Genomic DNA, 23,270 nt, shown 5'->3' with positions numbered 1-23,270 from the left:
CTGAGGCGCTCGTTTTCCACGCGCGCCTCGTGCATTTTCAGGAACGCGCACTAACAACCACATGCACGTGCACTTGCGCGCACGAGATCTTGCATATACAGACACGCCTACTCGCTCGCGCACACAAGTGCACTGTCGCGAAGCCTCGGGTCCAGACCGTGGGCTCAGGCAGCGGGGAGAGCCTGGCTTGGGCCTTCTCCCCCGCCGCCTGAGGTCGACCTTGCGTCAGTCGTCTCCAGTGTGGGAACCTTTTCTCTTGGCGCGCAGCCTCCTGGGCCTGGAGCAAGCAGTTCGGCCAGATTAACTAGGAGCGGGCAGCGTACGGGGGCTCAGGGCCGGGGGAGCCCTAGTCAGACCCAGACGGGTCTCGCAGCGGCTTTGGCGGCGGCGCCTGTTTTCGCCTGCGCTGGCTTTTAGGGATGAGTGATGTGGCAATGAGCGAAGTAAATCTGCACGCGCAAAAGATGCTAATTACTCTTAATAGCCTACCCAGACGCCCCGAGACTGGAAACCCAGAAACGTAAATCTGCTCCCGATAAATATTTTTTTTTTTTTTTTTTTTTTTTTTTTTTTTGCGATACGCGGGCCTTTCACTGTTGTGGCCTCTCCCCTTGTGGAGCACAGGCTCCGGATGCGCAGGCTCAGTGGCCATGGCTCACGGGCCTAGCCGCTCCGCAGCATGTGGGATCTTCCCAGACCGGGGCACGAACCCGTGTCCCCTGCATCGGCAGGCGGACTCTCAACCACTGCGCCACCAGGGAAGCCCCCCGATAAATATTTTTAATTGTGAAATTTCCTGGAAAGAAGGCTTTGGTTGCGCGGGCCGAGGCATTTGGCTTTGGAGGGAGGAAAACGGCCCCCACTCGGAAAGCCGGGTCCAGTGTCAGGGACCCGCACAGGGATGCCAGGCGCGGGCCGAGCGATCTGAGCCCGGCTGGCCGGCGCTGGGTAAAGTTAGTGATGTATCGCATTAATTACCAGTGTGAGCTGCAAATGGTTCGAGGCCCAGGGAAAATTAATGGCAATCCAAATTCTAATTATGTAGCTGTTGTTAAAAGAGTTTAACTAAATAGTCATGGAGAAAATCGGATTATGCATAGAAATATGCAGCCGGCGTACGCGGTCCGGGGCACCGGTCCGGGGACTCTCAGCCAGGCCGCCCCCCACCCCCGGAACTGGAGGACCCTCCTCCTCTCAGAAGGAGAAGACCCACCCACACCCCAGCGTATAAAGGCCCTGCGTTTCCCTATGGCGGCGGCAGAGCGGGGCTCAGGATGGGAGGAGAAGCCAAAGCTTGCTGAGGCGCCCGCTTGGATGCGGGGTCGGTGTGGAGGTCCGGGGTTCCTGGGTCCCTTGGTCTGGGTAAGCGTTTGTGCCCATTTCTCAGGTGATTGCCTCCGGGTCTGGGCAAATCCATCCTGCACCTCTTTCTGATAATCATATAATTATATTTGGGCGCTGTGGCTTTACATTGTTTCCACTGTCCGTTTAAGGAAATAGCCACCAACCGGAAGCCCAATTACAACCGAAGCCTCGTCATTCACTTATTAAGGACCCTGGATATATCTCCATTTTCGCAGGAAATGAGGTCTGATCAAGCAGCAATAATACCTCCGGCCTCGGGGAGGGGGAGGGGACTCTCAGGGGCGGACTCTATCCGCCCCCCGCCCCCACCGAGGCCTGGCAGCATGTGGTGCCGAAGCTTGGAAAACGGGCACCTTGGGGCGGCGGTCATTCAAACCTCCACTTCTCCCAATTTCTCCCAGAACCCTGGATTCATTTTGCCCCAGGCCCCCCACTCGGCAGGCCCTCACTTTCCCGTGTCCCAGCGCGCTGACCTTGGAGCTCCCGCCGCGCTGGCACTGCTAGGGACAGGGAGCTAGGGCCCGGATTGTTGAGGGGACTCTGCAGGCCCAAAGGGAGATTCAGCGTCCTTTCAAGCCCACCTACCCCATTCCAGGAGGTTGGCAACCTCTGGGGACGTTGTTAATGCCTCTGGAGCAAGGCGGGTAAGCGTGGACCGCAGGGGAAGCACCACCTCTCCGGGTCCCAGTCCCGGCTCCCTTCAGTCTCTGAACCCACATTTCTATGTCCCCATAACGAGAACGCAACCTCTCCCCGCCACCCGCTACTTTAGGGGAGGAAGCCGGCGGGTCTGGGTCTCACCTAGGAGTTCCAGTCCGCCAGGCCAGACCGCGTTCCGCACTTCGTGAGGCTGCCAGCGCGTGACAGTTTCTATCGCCCCTCATCGGATCTCGATCTCTGGACGGCTGGGTGGGATTAACGCTTGCGCAGCTGGCAGCAGGTTCCCTCGGCCTCTTCAGGTCTTCCCTTCCCTCCAGACGGGCTCCGGATTGAACGCGGAGGGTGAGAGCCGGGAGGGAATGAGACCTCTGGGTCAAGCCTCCGAGTACGGGGATGGTGCCAAGGGAGGATCCCACAAGTTTGGGGCATCACAGTCTCAGTAATTTGCAGGCCTTGGTGAGAAGCTAAACTGGGGCCCGATGGATCAGTTCAGGGAAGGCCTCAAGCAGAGGAAGGGCACCTGACTCCAGGGTGTCCTGGAGAGAAATTCTGACCCAGGGAATGTGTCAGAGTCAGATGCATTTAGAGCCCCTTCCCCTTCTGTCCTGGACTCTGAGGGGGGTGAGGGCCGTTCTTCAAAGCTTGGGGCACATTTCTCAGAGTCAGCGGAAGCCGTTGAGGGTATCTGAAGGAAGAGCAAAGAAAGAGAAGCCAAAGATCCGGAGATTTCTCCCCCGCCACCCCTCCCCCCGCCTTCCGGTTGCACGGGGTGGAGTATGGAAGGCCCAGAGCAGGAGGTGATACACAGACCCACAAATCCTGGGAGAAAAACAGACAGATGGACAGACGCGGGAATTATCTTGGATTTTTTAATTCCCGGGCCGAATTTGGATTCTGAGACCCCGAATTCTTCTCCCAGTGGCCTCAGAACAAAACCTATAAATCCGGAGGTTTTATAGGTTTTAATCCGACGACAGATTAAAAGATGGAGGATCCTCCAACCCCTCTCCAGCTCCTGGGGAAGGTCTGGGGGATTCATCCTTTATCCCTCGCAATATGTGCCATGCCTTCGGCCCCGCTCTTCTCCTCGCCCTTTCCAAGCCTCCTGGAAACCATGGCTGCTCCATAGCTCCCAAATACCAAGTCCGTCCCTCTGCTGCAGTGAGGAGGATCCCTGGACTCAGCTGGCTCCTTCCTGCAGCCCTCCCTAAGTCTTCAAGCCAAATCCCCTGCACTTGAGCCAGGGTCTTCAAAAACCTGCGCTTCTCTGAGATGCGGGCTTCGAGCGCCACCTAGCGGCATTTGTGGAGGTGCTCAACAGCTGCATGCACCTTTCGGCCACCTCTTTCCCCGCAACCCACCTGGAACCCCAAAGCCCACCCGGACGTAGTCCCACTCTCACACCACAAGCCCTTACGTGAGAACGCTACACCTCCACTTTCTGGCACTGAGACATTAGGAGAGGGCCACAACAAGGAAGAGCAGGGGTGCAGCTGGTGGTGGGGGGTCGGGGGGCACCTCCTTGGAACCCTCAGATGCAGGGGACGCTCTTTCAGGGATCGGATATGGAGTGGGGCTGAGAAAGGCGCAAGCCCATGTCTCTGCTGGCGCGGGGCATAAAAAGGGTCCTCCTTGGGGCATCGCAAGAGGCCACTACTTCTGGGTGAGTGCCTAAAAGCGAAGTTATGAGCCTCTAGTCATCCCTATTCCTACTCCAGCCATGCGCTGCTCTGCAGTCACCCAGACTTCGGAAGCAAATTACCAGAACCCTTCGGCTCGCAAAGCTCAGGTCCTTGCAACCTCCTCCGCGCGGGAAAGGTTGGGCAAGAGCTCCCTCTGCTGTCCATAGTTCGGCACTGCTGCAGGCTGCCGCCCTGAGGGGCTGCAAAACTCAGGCAAAAAGCAGGATCTGTTTTTCTCTGATCCTGATCTGATCTGCCGGTGGTCATCTTAGCCATCCCTCTGCCTTCAGGGAGGAGGTCCCTTACCCAAACGGGAAGAAGAGGCTTCTCTGGTCTTTATGGGTTTGCACAGGGAAGAAATGACTCAGTGCTACTGAGTTCCACCATTACTGCTAGTTCTGTGCTCTTTCCCTTCTGCTGCTGGGCCAGCTGCCTCCCTGCCCAACTGACACGGTGTCTGGCAAGTTATAAATTTCTTCCTCCACAGTATGATTGTCAAGCCTGACAGGACAGGCTGTATTTTCTAGGTAGTAAAATCTACAGATGGAAATGTCAGGGGAAGGGTGAGTGCCAACAGGTCAGTCCATTCAGAGACTATCTAAAAAGTGGTGAGAGGTGGTGACAGTGCTGTCTGGCACTTCTACAAGAGCCAAGATCCCTGAGTTTCCAGGTGACAGCCAGCCATTCCCTGGCGGAGAACCCCACGAGGTCCCTCTCATGCTTGACACACACTGACTCCCCCAATACAAAGTACTTCCTCCTGCTGACCCAGGCTGCCACCATCTCCTGTTGACCCTGAGCCCCTGACCCTGGCACAGCTACTCTCACCAGAGCCCCACTCCCAGGATCTGCTCCCACGCCACTGCAGGGCATTCTCTAGCCCTGGACAACTAGGTGAAGCAAGGTCAGAGTGGGCAGGAACCTTGGTCAGCTGTGGAATGAGGCAGTCCGTAAAGGTCACTCTAGGTCTCTGCCCTTGATTTTGGCACTGTCCTTAGAGAAGAGAGGGGGGCAGTGTGTGTGTGTGTGTGTGTGTGTGTGTGTGTGTGTGTGTGTGTGACAGAAGGAGGGGTACAGGACTTCGAAGGTCCCCCTGTAATGAGATCTGGTGACAACCTTTCATTTGAGGTGATGCTCTGTGATTGTGTATAGGTCTCCCAGAGCTCTGATCCAGGCCCCTCCTGCTCATCTGGACACAGATCAAAGTAAGCCACAACTATTGGAAATTTCCAGTTACTCTAAGTAGTCCAGGAAGATGAGACTCCTTAAACCCAGGCCTTAGATGGGGAAAGTGGTGGTGGGGCTTCTGCCCTTTTCCATTCCTATCCTTTCTCTCTTGGGGTCTTCAGTAGTTTCCCATGAGGGGGCACGGTGCTTCCTCCTCTCTCCAGTGTGGACATCTGGGAGGCCTTAGAGTCACCACACTTTGAGCCAGGACACCTCGTGTCCCCTTCTCCATAGGTCTGGGAGAAGGCAGCAGGGGAGACGTGGCTGATGTGCCCAGCTGTATGCCAATCTGAGCTTGAGAAAATGCAGATTTCAGGGCTGTACTCCAGAGCCACTGAAATGGAATCCCTGGGAACCAGGCCTGAGAATCTTCCCTGTGGTGTGGGAGCCCCCTTCCTGGATTCTTATGCGCACTAGTCTGTGAGAAGAACAGAATGCCCAGCTTCCCATACCCGGCCCCCCACATACACACAATGGCTTACAGCTGAGGAAATCATGTCTGTCATTAGGGATCAGACATCCTGGGTTTAAGCCTGTAACTTCCTAGCTGTGGGACTTTAAGTCACTTCATCTCTCTAAGCCTCAGTTTCTCCATCTGTGAGTTAGGGACAGTAATCCCTGCCTCAGAGGGCTGCACTGAGGGCCGGGTGAGCCTAATGTTCCCCAAAAGAGCTTTGTAAAAGGCACATTTCAGTACAAATGCCGGCTATTATTCAAGAACTTCAGCGCCAGATGTAAGATGTTAATAAGTTCAGGGGGACCCTCCTTCAGAGATTTCTCCTCCTTGTGGGCACGTGAGGCCATCTCTCTTGCAGTGCCCCAAGGTTTCCACATTGTTCCCACATTTTCTTCCCAGCCCACCTCTCCCACCAAAGAAATGTAACTGATCTCTGTGGGAAAAAAGAGGGGAAAACGGCCATGGCCTTACTCTTCACACGAAGGGGCTTACCTAACGTCACTTTCCAATATTAACAAAGTGGCTGTGGGTTAAGTTCATCTGCCAGGGGTGGGGGAGAACTTGTTATTAAAAAACCCCACAGGAGGCTGAGCCTGGATCAGCAGTTTGGTTCGGGGGTGCTGGCTAGTACATTTTTATCATGTTCTCCAGGCAATTGGGATTCCTTTGTCACTGGGTGAGATCCACTGCCCGAGACTATCTAGTGTTATTGGTCATAAGAAGGCAGTGAGGCCCTGCCAGAAAAGCTTCCGCCGAGACCGCCTGTCTCTGGTTTCGTTCTAGGGCAGACGCTGGGGTTGGGGTAGGGAGTAGTGAGCTGGGTGAACTGTGGGGACAATAACCTAGACATTGACCTAGAAAGACAGGAGGCAGGTCTATTGGAAACAGCAGGGCTTTGAGGTGCGGGACAGGGGTCTCAACCATGCTAGCCTTATGGTCTGGGCCTTGACCTGTCTAAAGCCAGTTTCTTCATCTGTAAAATGGGGGTGACAGTCAGACCTGCTCCATTCCAGAATGGTCATGAGTAGCCACTATTTCCAGAGAGGGGGTTGCATTTTCACAGACATATAGATGTGTGCATATGTATGTAGAAATAAGAAAAGAACATGCATATTGTTCTGAAACTTACTTTTTTTTTCACTTAATAATAGATCCTGGATATCTTTCCATGCTTAGATTCTGTGGTGGTACCTTGTAAACTGTAAACAGCAAAACTGTTGAAATGTTGGTTGATTTAAATAACAGAAAAAACATTACCCTTTGGGGAGGGTTCAGGGGTCGTGTCCTCATTGGGGTGCAGTGTGAGTGTGCCCATGTCTTTGAGGTGATAAGTTGGAGGAAAGGGAGGGTTAGTGAGCACGTGTGGGTGCTTCAGGAGCTGCTGACCCAAGCAGGATGGGGACTCTGCTGATTTTTAATGGTACGGAGCCTGGAGTGAAAAGGAAGGGACTCAATTTGGAGTCTTCAGCCCCTAGAGAGCCACCCTCAGCTGCCTCCTAGAAGTCTGCCTCCTTGGCAACTGGCCTTCAAGGGGCTCATTCTTGGGCCTTAGGCAATGGGGAGACCCACAGTCACCTCTGGGATGTCACAGAGGGTATACTAAGGGATATCTAAGCTGCTATAACAAAGAGGCCCCCAAATACAGAGGCTAAATGTGATAGATGTTTATTCTCCCTCATGTAACAGTCTATATGCTATCACAATTAAGAGCAGACTCTGGAACCAGGTTGCCTGGGCTCAAATCCTACCCTTTGTGACCTTACAGAAGTTACTCAACCTCTCTGTCCCTCAGGTTCCTCATCTGTAAAGTTGGGATGATAATAGTTAATGACACAGTAATTCTACCTCATAGGGTTTTTGTGAAGAGTAAATGAGTGAAGTCCCTCCAAAAATTCTTTATTGAGCACCTACTGTGTATCAGTCACTGTTTGAGGCCCATGGTGGCTCCCATGAGAGGGCTCAAATTGGCTGCTCTAGCTCCTGCCATCATGTCTGCCTCCCAGTCAGTGGGAAGAAGGAAAGAATAAGAGGAGCACATACCCATTTCTTTTAAGCTCATAACTTAAAAGTGGCCTACAGCTGACCTCTTCATAGCCATCAGTCAGAATTCAGTTGCACGGACTCACCTTAGCTGCAAGGATGTTGGGAAGTGTAGTCTTCAGCTGTGTGACCATGCGCCAGCTATAAAACTCAGATGTGCTAAAGAAAGACCGGGATCATGGATATTGGTAGAAAAACTAGCATTTTCTTCTCTGTTCCTGGGGGCAGCCACATCTTCCTCATATACAGCACCTGAGGAAGACAGTGATAGAGCGATGCGTGAGAGGGAGCCTGAGGAAAAAAGCAGTGAAGGGATCATTTAGGAAGGAAGGTTCTTGATGGAATTCCCTGGTGGTCCAGTGGTTAGGACTCAGCACTTTCACTGCCTGGGGCCTGGGTTCAGTCCCTGGTTGGGGAGCTAAGATCCTGCAAGCAAAGAAGGAAAGTCCTTGAGATCAGCGATAAGGAGATGGGAGGGCAGAAACCAAGACCCAGGGCCACCAGCTTGTGGCCAAGGTCTGGAGTCAAGGAGATGTCCTGGGGATGATGGACTATTTTTATGCATTTGTATCTTCTTGTTTATTTCCTTCTAATCTCTTTGGGTTCTGAGTAAAGGTCTGTGGACTTCTGTGCTGGGAAAAAAGGTGCATTATTTTTTTGTGCTAGCCTGAGCCCAAGAGGAGGAAGACCAAGAATAATGCTGGAGGGCAGTGAGAGTGGAATCAGCCACAGGCCAGAAAGAAGTGGCCCAGGGTTTCCACACCAATGGGACAATGCACTGAGATTCCTGAAGGTCCCAGGAGAAGCAGCTGACAGGAGGCACCGCTGGGCAAGTCTTCACCCTGACCTGTGGGATGGTGTGAAGTGTGGCTGAGGGTGACCACCGATGGAGCTGGGGACTTGAGGGCATACAGACCGTGTGATGACACAGAAAACTAGGGGCTTTCATCATACCCACCACCTTAGCCTGTTGTCTGGCTGTGCTCTCCCTGTATCCCTAAGCTTACAGGAGCCTCTAGACCTGGCATTCTTAACCCAGTGCCTAGAAACCCCTGCAGCTGTGCTTAAGTGTGTTTTTCTGGGTGGTGACGCATTCTGTGCTGTTATCAGATTCCTAAAGTGTCTGTGACACAGCAGAAGTCAACAGCCTCGATTTCTTTCTCTTTTCCTTGTATCTGCTGTGAGGAAACCACCTTGATTTGATTTTGAAACTCCTGTGACTGTGCATATAAATGTGTTTGTATATGTTAAATTTGAGGATGAGCAGGAATTCCATAGCCCTGGCCCCTGAGAGGACAGTGGTCAGGATGTGGCTGAGGTTTCGGCCAAAGCCCTACAGCCAGAGAAAGGGGAGGTAAACGCCAGGGAGAAGGGAGGCTGGGGGGGAAGGGCACACCTTCACCAGCAGGAGGGTCCCTGGAGGTGGCCCACCGGTGCAGTTTTCTCTCTTCTGTGGACCCAGCCAGGGAGGGAGGTCAGAGGGAGGGAGCATAGCAGATGGAGAAAGACTAAGGGGGACTTGGCAAGTAGAGGTGAGATCCAGCTGGCCTTTCCCTTTTCTTCAGCTCTAACCTCGAAATCTGTATTCCACGAGACTGGAGATTTCAGACAGCAAATTCTTTGGATGGTGGGCTTTCGATGTATATCTGTTGAATGACTGAATGATTGAATAAATAAAGCAAAAGTAGCTTCATGAGGGTACAGCCATGTTAAAAAAAAAACCGGGAAACACCATCTTTGTAAGTCATCTGAAGCTGTTTTGGAGGGCCTCAGTTATTTCAACAAGGACTTGCTCTGTGTGCCGAGACCCTCACATTCAATCCCCAGAACAATCTAGAGACACAGGCACCGGGAGTTAGGATGCCCTTTGTGCAGATGGGGACGCGAGGCTGAGGACGAAGGCACCGCCCAGTGTGGCAGTTTGCAGGCGATCAGAACTGGACCTGCTTCCTGACTCTGCAGAGTCTGCGCTCTGTTCCTGCTCTGCTCCGGCCACCGCGCGAGCCCGCCCCTCTACTCAGGCCCTGTGGAGGTTGGGAATCGTGCCTTCAGGTTGCAGCTTCCCTTTCAGCATCTCTTTCCCTCCTCCCAGGCGAGCGGTGACGTCCGTCTCTCCAGCCTCTTGCAACTCAAAGTGTGGTCCTGGGACCAACAGCATCAAGCATCACCTGGGAGCCAGTGAGAAAAGCAGAATCTCAGCCTCGCCCAGAAGGGCAGAGTCAGAATCTGCATTTTAACAGGATTTCCCTGAGTGATTCGTGTGCCCGTTGGAGTTGGAGAAGTTCAGCTCTAGATCTCTCTCTGCCATCCGCAGGTAAGGGAAACCGTGCTAACCTTATCTGTAGGAAGCCGCTTCCTCGGGGCTGCTGGGGCAGGGATGCCTGTTTCATTCAAGACCCGCAGCCTCTCTGGTCCTACTTCAGATTCCTTAGGACTTCTTCCTTTCAAAACTTCCCTCTCCTTCCAACCAGAAAGCCAGGTCCTCCTGCCCTCCCCGCCCCCACCCCCACCCCCACAATCCCCGCATTACCTTAAAAAACCAAACCAAACCAAACCAAACCAACACTGTACAGAAAAGTTGCAAAGGTAGTACAGAGTTCCCATATACCCCTCACCCAGCACCCCTGTTGTTAACGTCTTACATTACCATGGTGTATTCAACCCAACTAAGCCAACAATATTGGTGTGTTACTACTTAACTAAACTCCACGTTATTTGATTTCACTAGATTTTCCACTAATGTCCTTTTTCTGTTCCAGGATTCCATCCAGGATACCTCATTACATTTAGCCGTCACGTCTTCTTAGTCTCTTCTTGTCTGTGACAGCTTCTCATGATTTCCTTGGTTTTTTAATGCCCCTAACAGTTTGGAGGAGTACTGGTCAAGGATTTTGTAGACTGTCTCTCAATTTGGGTTTGCCTGGTGGTTTTCTCATGGTTAAACTGGGGCTATGGATTTTGGGAAGAAGATCGCAGAGGTGAAGTGCCCTCCTCATCATATCACATCACATCTGGGGACATGTAATCAACATGACTCATCACTGATGGTGTTAAACCCCATCACCTGGCCGAGGTCCTGCCTCGCCTAACCTTCCCTTTCTTCTTTCCCCAAGTCTCTATCGTTTCCTTCCTGGTGGTTTGTCATCGTTTTAGTCGTTAATGACATGTTTGTACCGCAGGATCTCCCCCACCCCCTCTCCAGTGCATTCCTCCCTGTGCCACTTAGGCTGTTGCTCTGATGCTTTTATTACTCACGAGGTGTCCTGTTGGAACACATCCTCTGCCAGTGGAAGCACTGAGGCAGTCACATGTCTCCTGCCAGCATGAATCCTAAAAGCCAAACGGAAGTTGCCCACGGGGGCCTGGAGGCAAACAGGAGGTTGGGCCTTGAACAAGCCAAGATATGCTCTGAATGATTTAGGAAAGTGTATTCTACTCAAGTTGAAGGATAAAATTAGAGTTAGATTAGAAAGTGATGGGGAACAGGACACTACTGGATGAGTGAGGGAATCTAGACACACCTGAATGTTTGCATTTCTTTATATTTTATTCTAAATTCTGAATTATCCCTTTCAATCATATTAGGCTGTAATTATGTGCTTCCGCTTTGATGCAAGCCAGTCATATTTTCATTTTATACTAACAGCCTTGAATGGGAAACATCCTGCTGCCCTTCCCACTTTGAGCCTTCATTCGGCCTGTGCTCCATCAGGCAGCCCCCATCCTACCCTAGATCCAGGGCTTCCTGTTGCCAAGTAATCATGGAAGAGGGAGACGTTAAAGACATACTCCAGGGTCTTCACCAAGCAGACTAGGTGCTCAGGAAAGAAACCTCTGGCCTCCGGGCGGAACTGATATCTTTTAGAGTCCTCAGTGCAGGGTTGGGAGAGGTGCCCAAGATTCATGCTGACCTGCCTCAGCCCCTGCAGCCCTAGTGAAATCTGTAGAATCATGTTCAACTTCCAGAATTCTCCATTCAGTGCTAAGTCTGTATGGTTCCAGGATTGTCCAGAGATGGTAAAACATTGGTACTTGTCCTTCCTGAACAACTGTCATGTACATGCCAGGTAGGAGCCTGCCTATGGAATGTCTGTAGGATTCTTAGTCACACTACACAGGATGCATGATGGGTCCAGGTGGGAAACATCTGGCCAGTTCTCCTCGGGGTGGTTGTGGGTGGGGGAGGAAGGGACAGTCAACTGCCACCACCATGAATGCTGGTTGTTCACATGAGATTGATTGAGGAAGAATGTTCTCTGCACTCATTTAGGAAGAACGGGCCCTTCGATCCAGCTGGTCACGCCCCTGAGCCACACATCCTGATAGGGAGAGGTGAGGGGCAAATTGGCCCCCAAGGCTATCGGTAGCTGTTTTCGTCAACTCTGTTTGATGGCAGTGAGTGGAAACCCACCCAAAGCAGCTTGATATAACACAGCCATAGAGGACTCCTCTTTGAGCCTTCCCCGGAGGTGGGCTGCAGAAACCGGGGTACAATGCGACCCCCACTCTACCAGACGTGGCTGATCAGAGCAGAGGTGGAGACTGACCCAGACTGGGCCCACCAGAGCCTTTCTCCTCATTTAGACAAAGGCCAGAGGGTGATCAGGTCATCTCTGTGGCCGCTTGAATGTGTACACTCAGGGGCTGTGAAGCAGCCATGCTCAGCCTCGTGCACATGGAGAATTGAAGGAAGTGGGTCTCAAGTAAGATGCTTGAGACCATGGAACCAGGAGAGAGAAGGCTGCCTGGCTTCCAGGCCCTCCTGGGGTCAGGGGTGCCCCTGTCCCTGGGTTCCAGGAGACACCTATCCTTATGATAACTACCCTTTTTGCCTAAGCTAGCCTGGGTGAGTTTCTGTCACTTAGACCCAAGAAAGCCTAAGGCATTGTAGGTATTGTAGGAATTCAGAATATCACAGAAAGGAAATGCAGGAAGCACACTGGGGCTCAGGAATTGGAAAAATCATGTCTCTCTCAATGTGCCCATCTGGTTCTTTTTCTTGCCTATATTTATCTCAACAGACCAATTTTCTTTTTTGTTTCCAGCAGTGAATCTCAAACCAAGTGATTGCCCTAGTCCTGAATGTATACAACCTTTTAGCTTTAGCCACTAAACTGTAATCTCTGCATGTAGTTAAAATATGATAGAGGGGGGCGGGGAGAGAGAGAGAGAGAGATTCTGCTTAGCCTGGGGGACAAGGAGTTTACACAGTGTATTAGTCAGGGACCATTTCTTTCTTTCTTTCTTTCTTTTTTTTAAAGAAGAGACAGAAGTCCAACTCTAAGTATCCCAAGAAGAAAAGTGGGAACAGATTAGTTCATGTAACTGATATGAACAGACTGGAAAGGACTTCAGGAACAACTGGATCGAGAAATGCCAACAATGTCACTGGGGCTCTACTCCCCTCTGTGTTGGCCTCATTCCCTCATATTGGACCTTTACATGGAATATGGGGAAGGCTGACAACTCTAGGCTTGTATCACCCAGAGTAAATAAAGGGATCCCAGATTTTAAAAAGGCCTTCTCTCTCCTGTTACCTGTATGCAAAATCCCAGTTAAGGAGCTAATGACTCAGTTTGAGTCACACTCCCTTCCTTTGGCTGATCATTGTAGCCAGGAGGGCAAGGATAGTGCGATGGCAGCCCCTCAATGCACACATGGAAGGGGGGGGCTTCCTTAAAGAATAGAGCTGATTGGGAGTGTCCACTGGTCTGCAGTGAGACACCACCTGCCACCCCCCAGCCCACCCACACCCTTTCATTTCAGGGGCCAGGGGTGTGACAGATAACTAGCAGGGAAGCTGGGTGAGAAAAATGGTAGTAATGGCTCCAGATCCTCCTCTTCTGTCTTCCTGATCAGCTCTCCCTCAGAGCCCTGTCTTTGTAGATCTGAATCATTCTGCCAACAGCCCTTTGGTTTCCTATGTTCTTGTTCTCCCTGGAACTTTAATCTCCTGCTGTGACTTATTCTGCCTGGGCTCAGCCCACTGGCTCTTGGACCCTTGCTTACACTGGGGGAGGATTCTAGAAGCAGGGCTCTGAGCAAGAGCCTGTTAACTCTCCCCATGGGTTAGTATTGCCGACTGGGGCTGCAGACGTTGGCTCACGGGGCCACTAGGGCTTCAGAGGACGTCAATTTATGGAAGAAATGTTTGTACCTGGTGCAGCGTCACTGGCCCAGGCATTAGGCCTGGAGAATCCTAGGTTGAGCTGACTTCTGTCCCAGAGAGGGTCTTAAGAGGTAAGTAGCCTCGCTAGCAGCAGTTATAAGCTCCTCTCTGCGTTGATTTCTGTCATCCCCAAGTCTTAAGCAAAGTTTTGTTAAATGCTAACAATAATAGAAAGACATTAAAGGTCAGAGGCCTGCAGGCAAACCCTGCCTTCAAAACTGAGACATAGGGAGACATCTGGATTACTTCACAGCTCCAGCTGTCTCTCAAACAAGTCTGTTCAGACATCTTTAAATATACATTTTAGCGCTTCTCTCTGCCGCAGTGTTGACACTCAGGCTGGCTTTCCCAGGGCTGAGTGATGCCTTGGCGGGCGGGGACGGTGTCGCACCTTTCTGGTACTCGGAGGTGCAGGCATTGCCAAGAGGCAGGAGGGTGAGCCAGTGGAACATTCCTGCTTCTCAATCAATATCTTTTCTGTTGGCAAATCGCTCAACACAAACCACTTAATACATGTGGACAAATCTGTCCAGACTCTCAAAAGATACAATTCTTGAGGGTGAGGAAAGAGGAAGGACTGTCTTCCTCACACCCCTCGGCCACCTCCTCCCGTTTCCCACCTCTCAGCTCTGGCCGGAAGATTCTGAGAGTGGATACAAAGGTGGAAGCTTGGGGATTTCAGTGAAGCCAGATGATGGGTGAGGACCTTGACCCTGGGTCTCACTGCAAGCCCAGGGTTGTGCTGCCTTTGGGACCCACTGTCCTGCAAAAATATGAACTATCATCTAACAAGGTCTAAATCAGTGCCAGGCTGTGTTAATCAGTAACTCTCTTTTAACAACCTTTTTATTTTGAAAAATCTTAAACCTACAGAAAAGTTAGAACTATAGTATAATAAACGCCCAAATGACCTTTACCAAGATTCACTGATAACTAATATTTTGCCACATTGGCTTTATTCTCCCTCTCTTTCTCCAACACACACACACACATACACACACACAGAGATGTAATTATTTTAGGTTTTTTTTTTGGAACTATTTGAGGGTAAGTTACAAACATCATATCCCTAAATACTTCAGCAGCACATATCTCTTTTTTTTGTTGTTTGTTTTAAATTTTTATTTTATTATTATTTTTATATAGCAGGTTCTTATTAGTTATCCATTTTATACATATTAGTGTATATATGTCAATCCCAATCTCCCAATTCATGTCCCCCACCACCCCGCAGCAGCACATATCTCTTAAGAACAAGTATATTTTCTGACATTTCCTTGGGACAACTACCAAACTAAGGAAATGTGATTGATACACGCTATTATCTAATATATGGTCCATATTCAAATTTTGCCCTTTGTCCCATACTGTCTTTTATAGCATTTGTTTTTTCCTGATACAGGATCCAATCCGGAATTATATACTGTGGTTAGTTGTCATGTCTCTTTAGTTTCCTTTAATCTGCAAACATTCTTCTCATCTCTTTTGCCTTTTATAATATTGACTTTTTGGAAGAGTCTTGGACGTCTGACAGCTTTCTCATGGTTAGATTCGGTTTGTGCATTTAGACAGGGATACCATATGAGTGATTCTGCATCCTCCTTGGTGCATCCATCAAGAGGCACAGGATGTCATTTGGTCCCATTATTGGTGATATTAACTTTGGTCACTAGGTTAATGTGGTCCCTGCCAAAGGTAACTTTTTTCCCTTTGGAATTTTTTTTAAATTAAATTAAATTAATTTATTTATTTGGTTGCGGCAGGCAGGCTCCTTAGTTGTGGCATGTGGCCTCCTTAGTTGTGGCATGTGAACTTTTTTTGCGGCATGCATGTGGGATCTAGTTGCCTGACCAGGGATCGAACCCGGGCCCCCTGCATTGGGAGTGCGGAGCCTTAACCACTGCCCCACCGGGGAAGTCCCTTCCCTTTGAAATTAATAAATGCTCTGTGGAGAGATGCTTTGAGACTGTCTTTTCGCCCCATAAACTCTTGCCCAGTAGTTTTAGCATCCACTGATGATTCTTTCCTGGATCAACAAGTACTATGACGGTTGCCAAATGGAGTTCACGCCTTTCAACAGCTAGAATCAGCTGCTATTTATTATCTCAGGTTACAGATTAAACCACTGAGGCTCTAAAGGTCCCAGGCCACAAAGCAGTGAGATTCAGACTTAGGCCTGTCTGACTCCAGAGCCTGTGCTTTCGCCCTTCTTCTATGCTGCTCCTCCAAGCCATCAGCTGTGAGAGGTGAGGAGATGGTCTCTCAACCCTGTCTGCCCCACTGAACACGCTACTTCCTTGTTCCTTTCCCTAAATTTGAGGCTGAGGCTCTGGTCACAGTTGGATGGAAAGAAATGGGGCTTAGGGTCATTTTTGTAACCCCCCAGCCCATGTCCCAGCCTTTCCCTCCTAGTCTCCTCATGATCCTTCCACAGCTGATATTCAGAGCAGAAATCTCACAAAGAAGTCACCTTAATGGGGGGAGGGCCAAATTAGGGGCATGGGATTAACAAACTACTATATATAAAACAGATAAGAAACAAGGATACGTTGTATAGCACAGGGAATTATACCCGTTATCTTGTAATAACCGATAATAGAGTACAATCTGCAAAAATGCTGAATCACTATGCTGTACACCAAAAACGAACACAATATCGTAAATCAACTATACTTTGGTTTAAAAAAATGTCACCTCAATTAAACTGCCCCCTTTCCCAACACACATACACACACACACACACACACACACACACACACACACACACTAGAGTTAAGAGGCTCTCTCCTCTCCTGATCTGGGAGAAGAGGGAGAGTAAGTGTGGGATGAACTGGGCTTTGCAATGTGCACAAGAAGTGCTTGTGATGGGAGGAGAGCCAGAGGCAAAGCTGCAGGGCCACTGCAATGTCACACACGTGTGTGAGTGAGTGTGTGTGTTACAGCTGGGAATTCTAAAAGGGAGAGAGGAGAGAGGCTAGGTCTTGCTTAAAAGTGCTGATCTGGAGTCAGACTGCTGGGATTTGAACCTGGGTCCACCATCAACTTGTGTCACTTTGGATACATTATTTAACATCTCTAGGCCTCGCTTTTTTCATCTGTAAAAAGGACATAATAGTACCCACCTCAGGACGTTGTAAGGGTTAAATGGACGCATCTGTGGAAAGCGCTTCGCGGGGGAGCTTTGGCTCCATCGACGGTGGGGGTGTGCTGCAGAGTGACATGCTGTGGGTGATGGTGGGCGACAGAGGAGCCTTGGAGGGCCCTGGCCCCAGGACAGTGTCCACATGAGGAGCAAACCGGTGGTTGGTCACTGGAGAGGCTGGTGGGGAGGGTGAGACTGAGGCAGGAAGGGTGTTCCGGTCATGCGGGCTGGGAGGGCCAGATGACTCACTCACTAACTTGTTTAAACTTTCTCTCTCACCTGCTTCCAGAAAGCCTTTGCAGTAATTGAAGCCTCAGGTGCCTCAGCCTGCCAAGGCGGGGAGGGGCTGTGTCCCGGCTGAGGCGAGGCTGGGGCGAGGTGGGCTCGGCTTGGCAGGCCCTGGGCTGCCCCGGAGGTGGAGGAGGGCCGACCTCCAGGCGTGCGGGGGAGGATGGCAGGGATGAGGCCGAAGAGGGAAAGCTGGGCTGAGCCCTGACTGACCACCAGCCCAGACGGACAGAGGGGCTGGCGGCTGGGAGTGTCCATTCTGGACAAAGGAATGTGGGAGGAGCCCCGGGGGTGGGGCGGGCACTGAGACCAAAAGGTCTCAGAATCTGGCTGGTCCATTTCTGGGATTTGCTCAGTTGCTTTCTTGGGGCTTAGACGACCCTGTTGGATGCTCTTGTTGGCCAGTCTTGGGCCGTCCAGCTGCCCCAAGGCGCAGGCCCTCTCCAGCAGCAACCACCAGCTTCTCGTCTCTGGAGGGAGGGCCTTTCCTCTGGGGTCCAGGGGCCTCTGGCCTCAGGCTGAATCACATGTTGGCTCACTGTCCTCCCCCACCTCCCAACCCCCTCCATACCCCTCCCCCACCCCACCAGCAGCTGAGCTGGGCCCCAACCAACCCACCCTAATGCAGTGGGACATCCTGAGGGTCCACTGCCTCCGACAGCTGCGAGGGGGAAGTTCCTGCCCCCACCCACCGGGAGCCCTTCTTTCTCTGCTCGACACCCCCCACCCCCACCCCCGCCTGATCTTTGTCTGCCCCTCCCCCACACCGTTTCCTGCCGCTCACCTGGAGCATCCTGACCCGCCCCAGGCTCCACTCAACTCATGTTTCCTTAGGGGGCATGTTGATGGGGTCCCCACATTACACCAAGTTTTGGCAAGTCCAGCCCAACTCTGACAGACATTCTGTCACATTTCCCTACAGCTACTTAATCCACACTTTACCATGTAATGGAATACCTTCCATTTAGGGAGGTGGAGGGGGTCTTCCCGAGGCGGTGACAGTTCCCAAAGGTAGGGGCTGGAATTCAGGCTAAAAAAGGTAGGGCAGCAAGACTGGGGGGCGACAATCAGAAGTTACAGAGCCAGCATCTGCCAGCCAGGGTTGAGGGGCTGCCCCAGCAGCAGTGGTGGAAAGGGGGAATGAGGGGCCTCTGCTCTGCAAAAGGAAACCCCACCCTGAGGTCAAACTAGGGGGCAAGGCAAACAAGGTGAGAGGGAGCTGAATGAGAAGAGGAGGGAGCATCAGGGCTAGAAATGCACTGGCCTTGAATCTTAAGACCAGAGGACAAGACAGGGTGCAAGGAGGGCAGGGCAGTGGGGGAGGCAGGAGGTGCCTGGGCCAACAATGACTGGCCACCATCTGGGAAAAAACCTTTTTATAGGTTGAGGTGCATCTGTGTGGGAACAAAGTTCCCTGTTCGAGGAATCACTGGCTGCAAGGAGCAGAAACATACTCAACGTGCTCAACCAAAACAGGTTTTACTAGAAGGAAATAGCAGCAAGTCTGTCGCAGACTTCAAGTTTCAGGGATGAAGCTGGGCCTAATAAGGACCTAGATACAGGCACCTGAAAGTGATAACTGGGATTATTATCCCCAAATGTCATGCAAGCTTACCCACTGTGTGTCATACGATCTCTCTCGCTCTCTCTCAATTGGTTTTATCTGCTTCTCTTTGCACTCTTGTAGTGGACATTTGTCACTTTGGGGCTACTCAACATCTATATCCCCTTCCTAGTAACCCCTGTTTCCTATGGAGGACTGTTTTTAAATGTACCCTGGCTTTTGTTTTTATTCAGGTATGATGAGGTCAACTGATCAGGAGATGACTGCCGTTGAAAAGATAATTTGTTACTCATAGATCCCAACAGGAGGGGCCATACCTGCCACACAGGTCCGCATGGGGAAGCATCAGGGTCATTCAGGAGGCAGAAGGAGCAAGAGGAATGCATGGGCATAAGCCTTTATTGCGGTTTCTGTGGGAAAGTCAAGGCAAGGGAGGGTAAGGAGATTTAGAATTTGCAAATTTGAATAATTTCGGTGGGCTCTGGGCTATAGGATGGTCTGTAGTAGTCTAGTATCTAGCCCTGGATGATTAGGGCAGAGGGATATTGTCTCCTGGAGCGTAAGAGGAGATGGTTTGGAGTATGGACTATGGACTGGTTAGTTTATATATGAAAGGCACCCTCCCCGTTTGTGATCTCTAAGAACTGGTTAACCCTAGGATGAGCCATCTCTCCCCAGTCAGTAAGGCCCCAGCTGCCAGAGAATCAAGAATATAGAAAATAAGGGACTTCCCTGGAGGTCCAGTGGGTAAGAATCTGCACTCCCAATGCAGGGGGCCCAGGTTTGACCCCTTGTTGGGGAACTAGATCCCACATGCCCCAACTAAGACCCTGCACAGCCAAATAAACAAACAAACAAACAAATATCAAACACTTCTTTAAAAAAAGAATATGGAAAATAAGAAATTATAATGAATACAGGAACTTAGCCCACTCACATTGGATGTGACCTTGGTGGGATGGTAAGTGCAGGCATTCTTCCTCCCTCTATAAAACCAGAAAGATGGGAGTGAAGCTGGAGCTGTGGGCACAGTTTCTGTGTCTCATAGTCATTCTTAAGGAACTGAGAACTTAATCTTTCACAATGTCAGAAAGATCATCTTATGACACCACCTCCCACTCCAGCTCCTACAACCTAAATGCCCAGCAGACGAGGGTTTGTGGGAAACAATCCATAGAGTCATCTCGCCTAGAACTACAGGCCGAGAGGAACCTGGGCACTAACGTCCGGGTCATGGTGTCCTCTGGTATTATGATTCAAAACCACCAAAGATAAGCCACTGATGCCCTACATGACAAACAGCACAAAAGTCTGGGACCAAGTAAAGGCTTCTAACCCTGACCTAAAGTTGCGGGAAGTTGGCAAGATTATTGGTGGCATAGGGCAAGAACTCACTGATGAAGAGAAACAAAGATATTTAAACAAATATGAAGCAGAAAATATAGAACAGAATGAATTTATGAAGGCCTATCATAATTCCTCCACATCATACCTTCCTTACATAAGTAAAAAAAGCCATGCAGGAGCTGTTTTAGAGGAAGAGTCTCTTTTTAATTAATTAATTAATTAGACTTTTAGAGCAGTTTTAGGTTCGCAGTGAAATTGAACATAAAGTACAGAGAGTTCCTGTATACCCCTTGCCTCTGCTTCCACAGCACTCCGCACTATCAACATCCCTTACCAGAGTGGTACATTTGCTACAACTGATGAGCCTACATTGACACATCACTATTGCCCAAAGATCATGGTTTACATTAGCGTCACTCTTTTCATTCCATGGGTTTTGACAAATGCATAATGTCATGTATCTACAATTATAGTGTCATATAGAATGGTTTTGCCACTCTAAAAATCCCCTGTGCTCTGCCTTTTCATCCTCCTCTCTAAGCCCAGGCAAACACTGATCTTTTTACTGTCTCCACAGTTTTGCTTTTTCCAGAATGTCATATAATTGGAATCATAGTATGTAGATTTTCAGATTGGCTTCTTTCACTTATTAATATGCACTTACGTTTCCTCCATGTCTTTTCATGGCTTGAGAGCTCATGCTTGATAGTATGCTACCTTTTTTTAAAAAAAACAAAACTCCAAGGGCTTCCCTGGTGGCGCAGTGGTTGAGAATCCGCCTGCCAATGCAGGGGACACGGGTTCGAGCCCCGGTTGGGGAAGATCCCACATGCCACGGAGTAACTAAGCCTGTGCGCCACAACTACTGAGCCTGCACTCTAGAGCCCACAAGCCACAACTACTGAAGCCCGTGCGCCTAGAGCCCATGCTCTGCAACAAGAGAAACCACCGCAATGAGAAGCTGGCACACTGCCTCTGCTCGCCACAACTAGAGAAAAGCCTGCACGCAGCAACGAAGACCCAACACAGTCAAAAATAAATAAATAAATTTATTTTTAAAAGTAAATAAATAAAATAAAAATAAAACCCCCGAACTCCCTGAAAGCTTTCAGCAAAGCCCTATTATAAGAAAGGTGAGGGAGGGAGGTGGTTAGTTGTTGCAAACTTTTTTTAAAAATATTTATTTATTTATTTATTATTTTTGGCCGTGTTGGGTCTTAGTTGTGGCACTCGGGATCTTCGTTGCGGCCTGCAGTCTTCTCTCTAGTTGTGGCGTGGGGGCTCCAGAGTGCATGGGCTCTGTAGTTGTGGTGCGTGGGCTCAGTAGTTGTGGCACACTGGCTCAGTAGTTGCAGCGTGCCGGCTTAGTTGTCCTGCAGCATGTGGGATCTTAGTTCCCCGACCAGGGTTTGAACCCATGTCCCCTGAATTGGAAGGTGGATTCTTTACCACTGGACCACTAGCAGAATCCTGATAGTATGCTACTTTGATAGCTTCTTGTTGGTGCTAATGATATTCCATTGTCTGAATGCACCACAGCTTATTTATCCATTCACCTAGTGAAGGACATCTTGGTTGCTTCCAAGTTTTGGCAATTATGAATAAAGCTGATACAAACTATTTACAATAGCCAAGACAGGGAAGCAACCTAAGTGTCCATCAACAGATGAATCAATAAAGAAGATGTGGTACATATATACAATGGAATATTACTTGGCCATAAAAAGAATGAAATACTGCCATTTGCAGCAACATGGATGGACCCAGAGATTTTCATACTGAGTGAAGTAAGCCAGACAGAGAGAGACAAATATTATATGATATCACTTATATGTGGAATCTAAAAAAAATACAAATGAACTTATTTACAAAACAGAAACATACAGACATAGAAAACAGACTTATGATTATGAAAGGGGAAAGGCAGGGGGAGGGATAAATTAGGAGTTTGGGATTAACATATACACACTAATATATATAAAAGAGATAATCAACAAAGACCTACTGTATATCATGGGGAACTCTACTTAATATTCTGTAATACCTTTTACGGGAAAAGAATCTGAAAAAGGATAGATATATATATATAACTGAATCACTTTGCTGTCCATCAGAAACCAGCTCAACAATGTAAATTAACTATACTTCAATTTAAAAAAAAAGAAAAAAGCTTGTGCCATTTAAAGTTAGAAGTGGATATGGAGAGAATCACAGCTGAAATTGCACAGGCAGAGAAACATGTCCACAAAGGGCAGAGAAAGGGAGAAAGAGGCAGCAGAGCAAGCTGACTGCGGTCCAATCAGTATTGTTCCCGAGGAAGAGCAAGCAGCTAATAAACCAAAGAAAAGAAAGCAAGAGCATTCCACTGGCGATAGAGGGGACACCTTGAAGAAATGACAGAAAGCCAAGTGAATAGTGAAGAAGGCACATCTGTTCCTGAAGACAAGGAGAGTGGGCAGGAGGGGTGGACAGTATGGCAGAGGGAGGGAACGGTGATGGTGAAACTGGCTGGGAGAGCAACAGTGTCTGGAGGCGCTACCACCAGATCCTACATCAGAAGTTGAGAACCAAGAGGAAATGTTGCTTTGTTTCATGTTTTTGAAATAATTTTATAAATGAAAAAGTGTCCTTTAAGTTAGGAAAAAACCCAACAATCCAAGGATGGACCCCTCTTTCCATCATCACTGTACATCCAGGATTGGGCACCGGAGTGAAGTTTGGCTGGTCAGATGCTCTCTCCCAAGACTTTGGGTCCTAAGCGAGAGACACAGGGGAGGAGGAAATGGATGGAGGTCATTCACCCCCGCGTGGAGCCCTAGCCAGATTGTTCTTGTGTGAAGCTACTCCTGTTGTTCCTCCTTCCTGGTCCCTGGGTTCTCCAGATTTCCCAGACTCCTTCCAAAACGTTCCATTTTGCTTAAACTAAGTTAGCTAGTTAAGTTTAACTTGGTTTCTGTTGCTTGGAAACAGGGAATTCTAACTGACGTATGTCAGGAAATGGCTGTCCCAGCCACGAATCTGCATTTTCTCTCAATGCAATAATGACAAAATAGAGCTCTGTATCCCAACTTCAGGTTAATGGGAGAACCAATCTGATTGGCCAGCTGAGTTAGGTATCCATTTCTGGTCCAATCAACCTGGCTCCAAAAGAAGGCAGGGTAACATAATGCCGATAAGGCCAGTGGGGAGGCTGGCAGGACATATATCCACATACGGTTATGCAGACTGTGCAGAATGTATTGGGTTGGCCAAAAAGTGCCTTTGGTTTTTTTAGTAAAAATAAAAGACACATTTTTCATTTTCACCAAGAACTTTATTGAACAACTTTA

General features: G+C 49.5%; 1 long non-coding RNA gene across 1 annotated transcript in view; it reads right to left on the bottom strand.

The window, feature by feature from the left end:
- Window positions 1-793: 793 nt before the first annotated feature.
- Window positions 794-23,270, bottom strand: part of LOC149747305 (uncharacterized) — a 53,911-nt gene continuing 31,434 nt past the window's right edge. The window contains exons 2-3 of the long non-coding RNA XR_016388151.1: window positions 7,518-7,683; window positions 794-2,710 (exon numbers count right to left, since the gene is read on the bottom strand). This is a non-coding gene — a long non-coding RNA (uncharacterized LOC149747305). The remainder of the gene's footprint in view (window positions 2,711-7,517; window positions 7,684-23,270) is intronic.

This window comes from Delphinapterus leucas, chromosome 16 (genome assembly GCF_059928025.1).
Source record: "Delphinapterus leucas isolate spDelLeu-1000000601 "Yukka" chromosome 16, BTC_Dleu_Yukka2, whole genome shotgun sequence".
NCBI lineage: Eukaryota > Metazoa > Chordata > Mammalia > Artiodactyla > Monodontidae > Delphinapterus > Delphinapterus leucas.
This window is presented reverse-complemented; position numbering and strand designations above follow the sequence as displayed.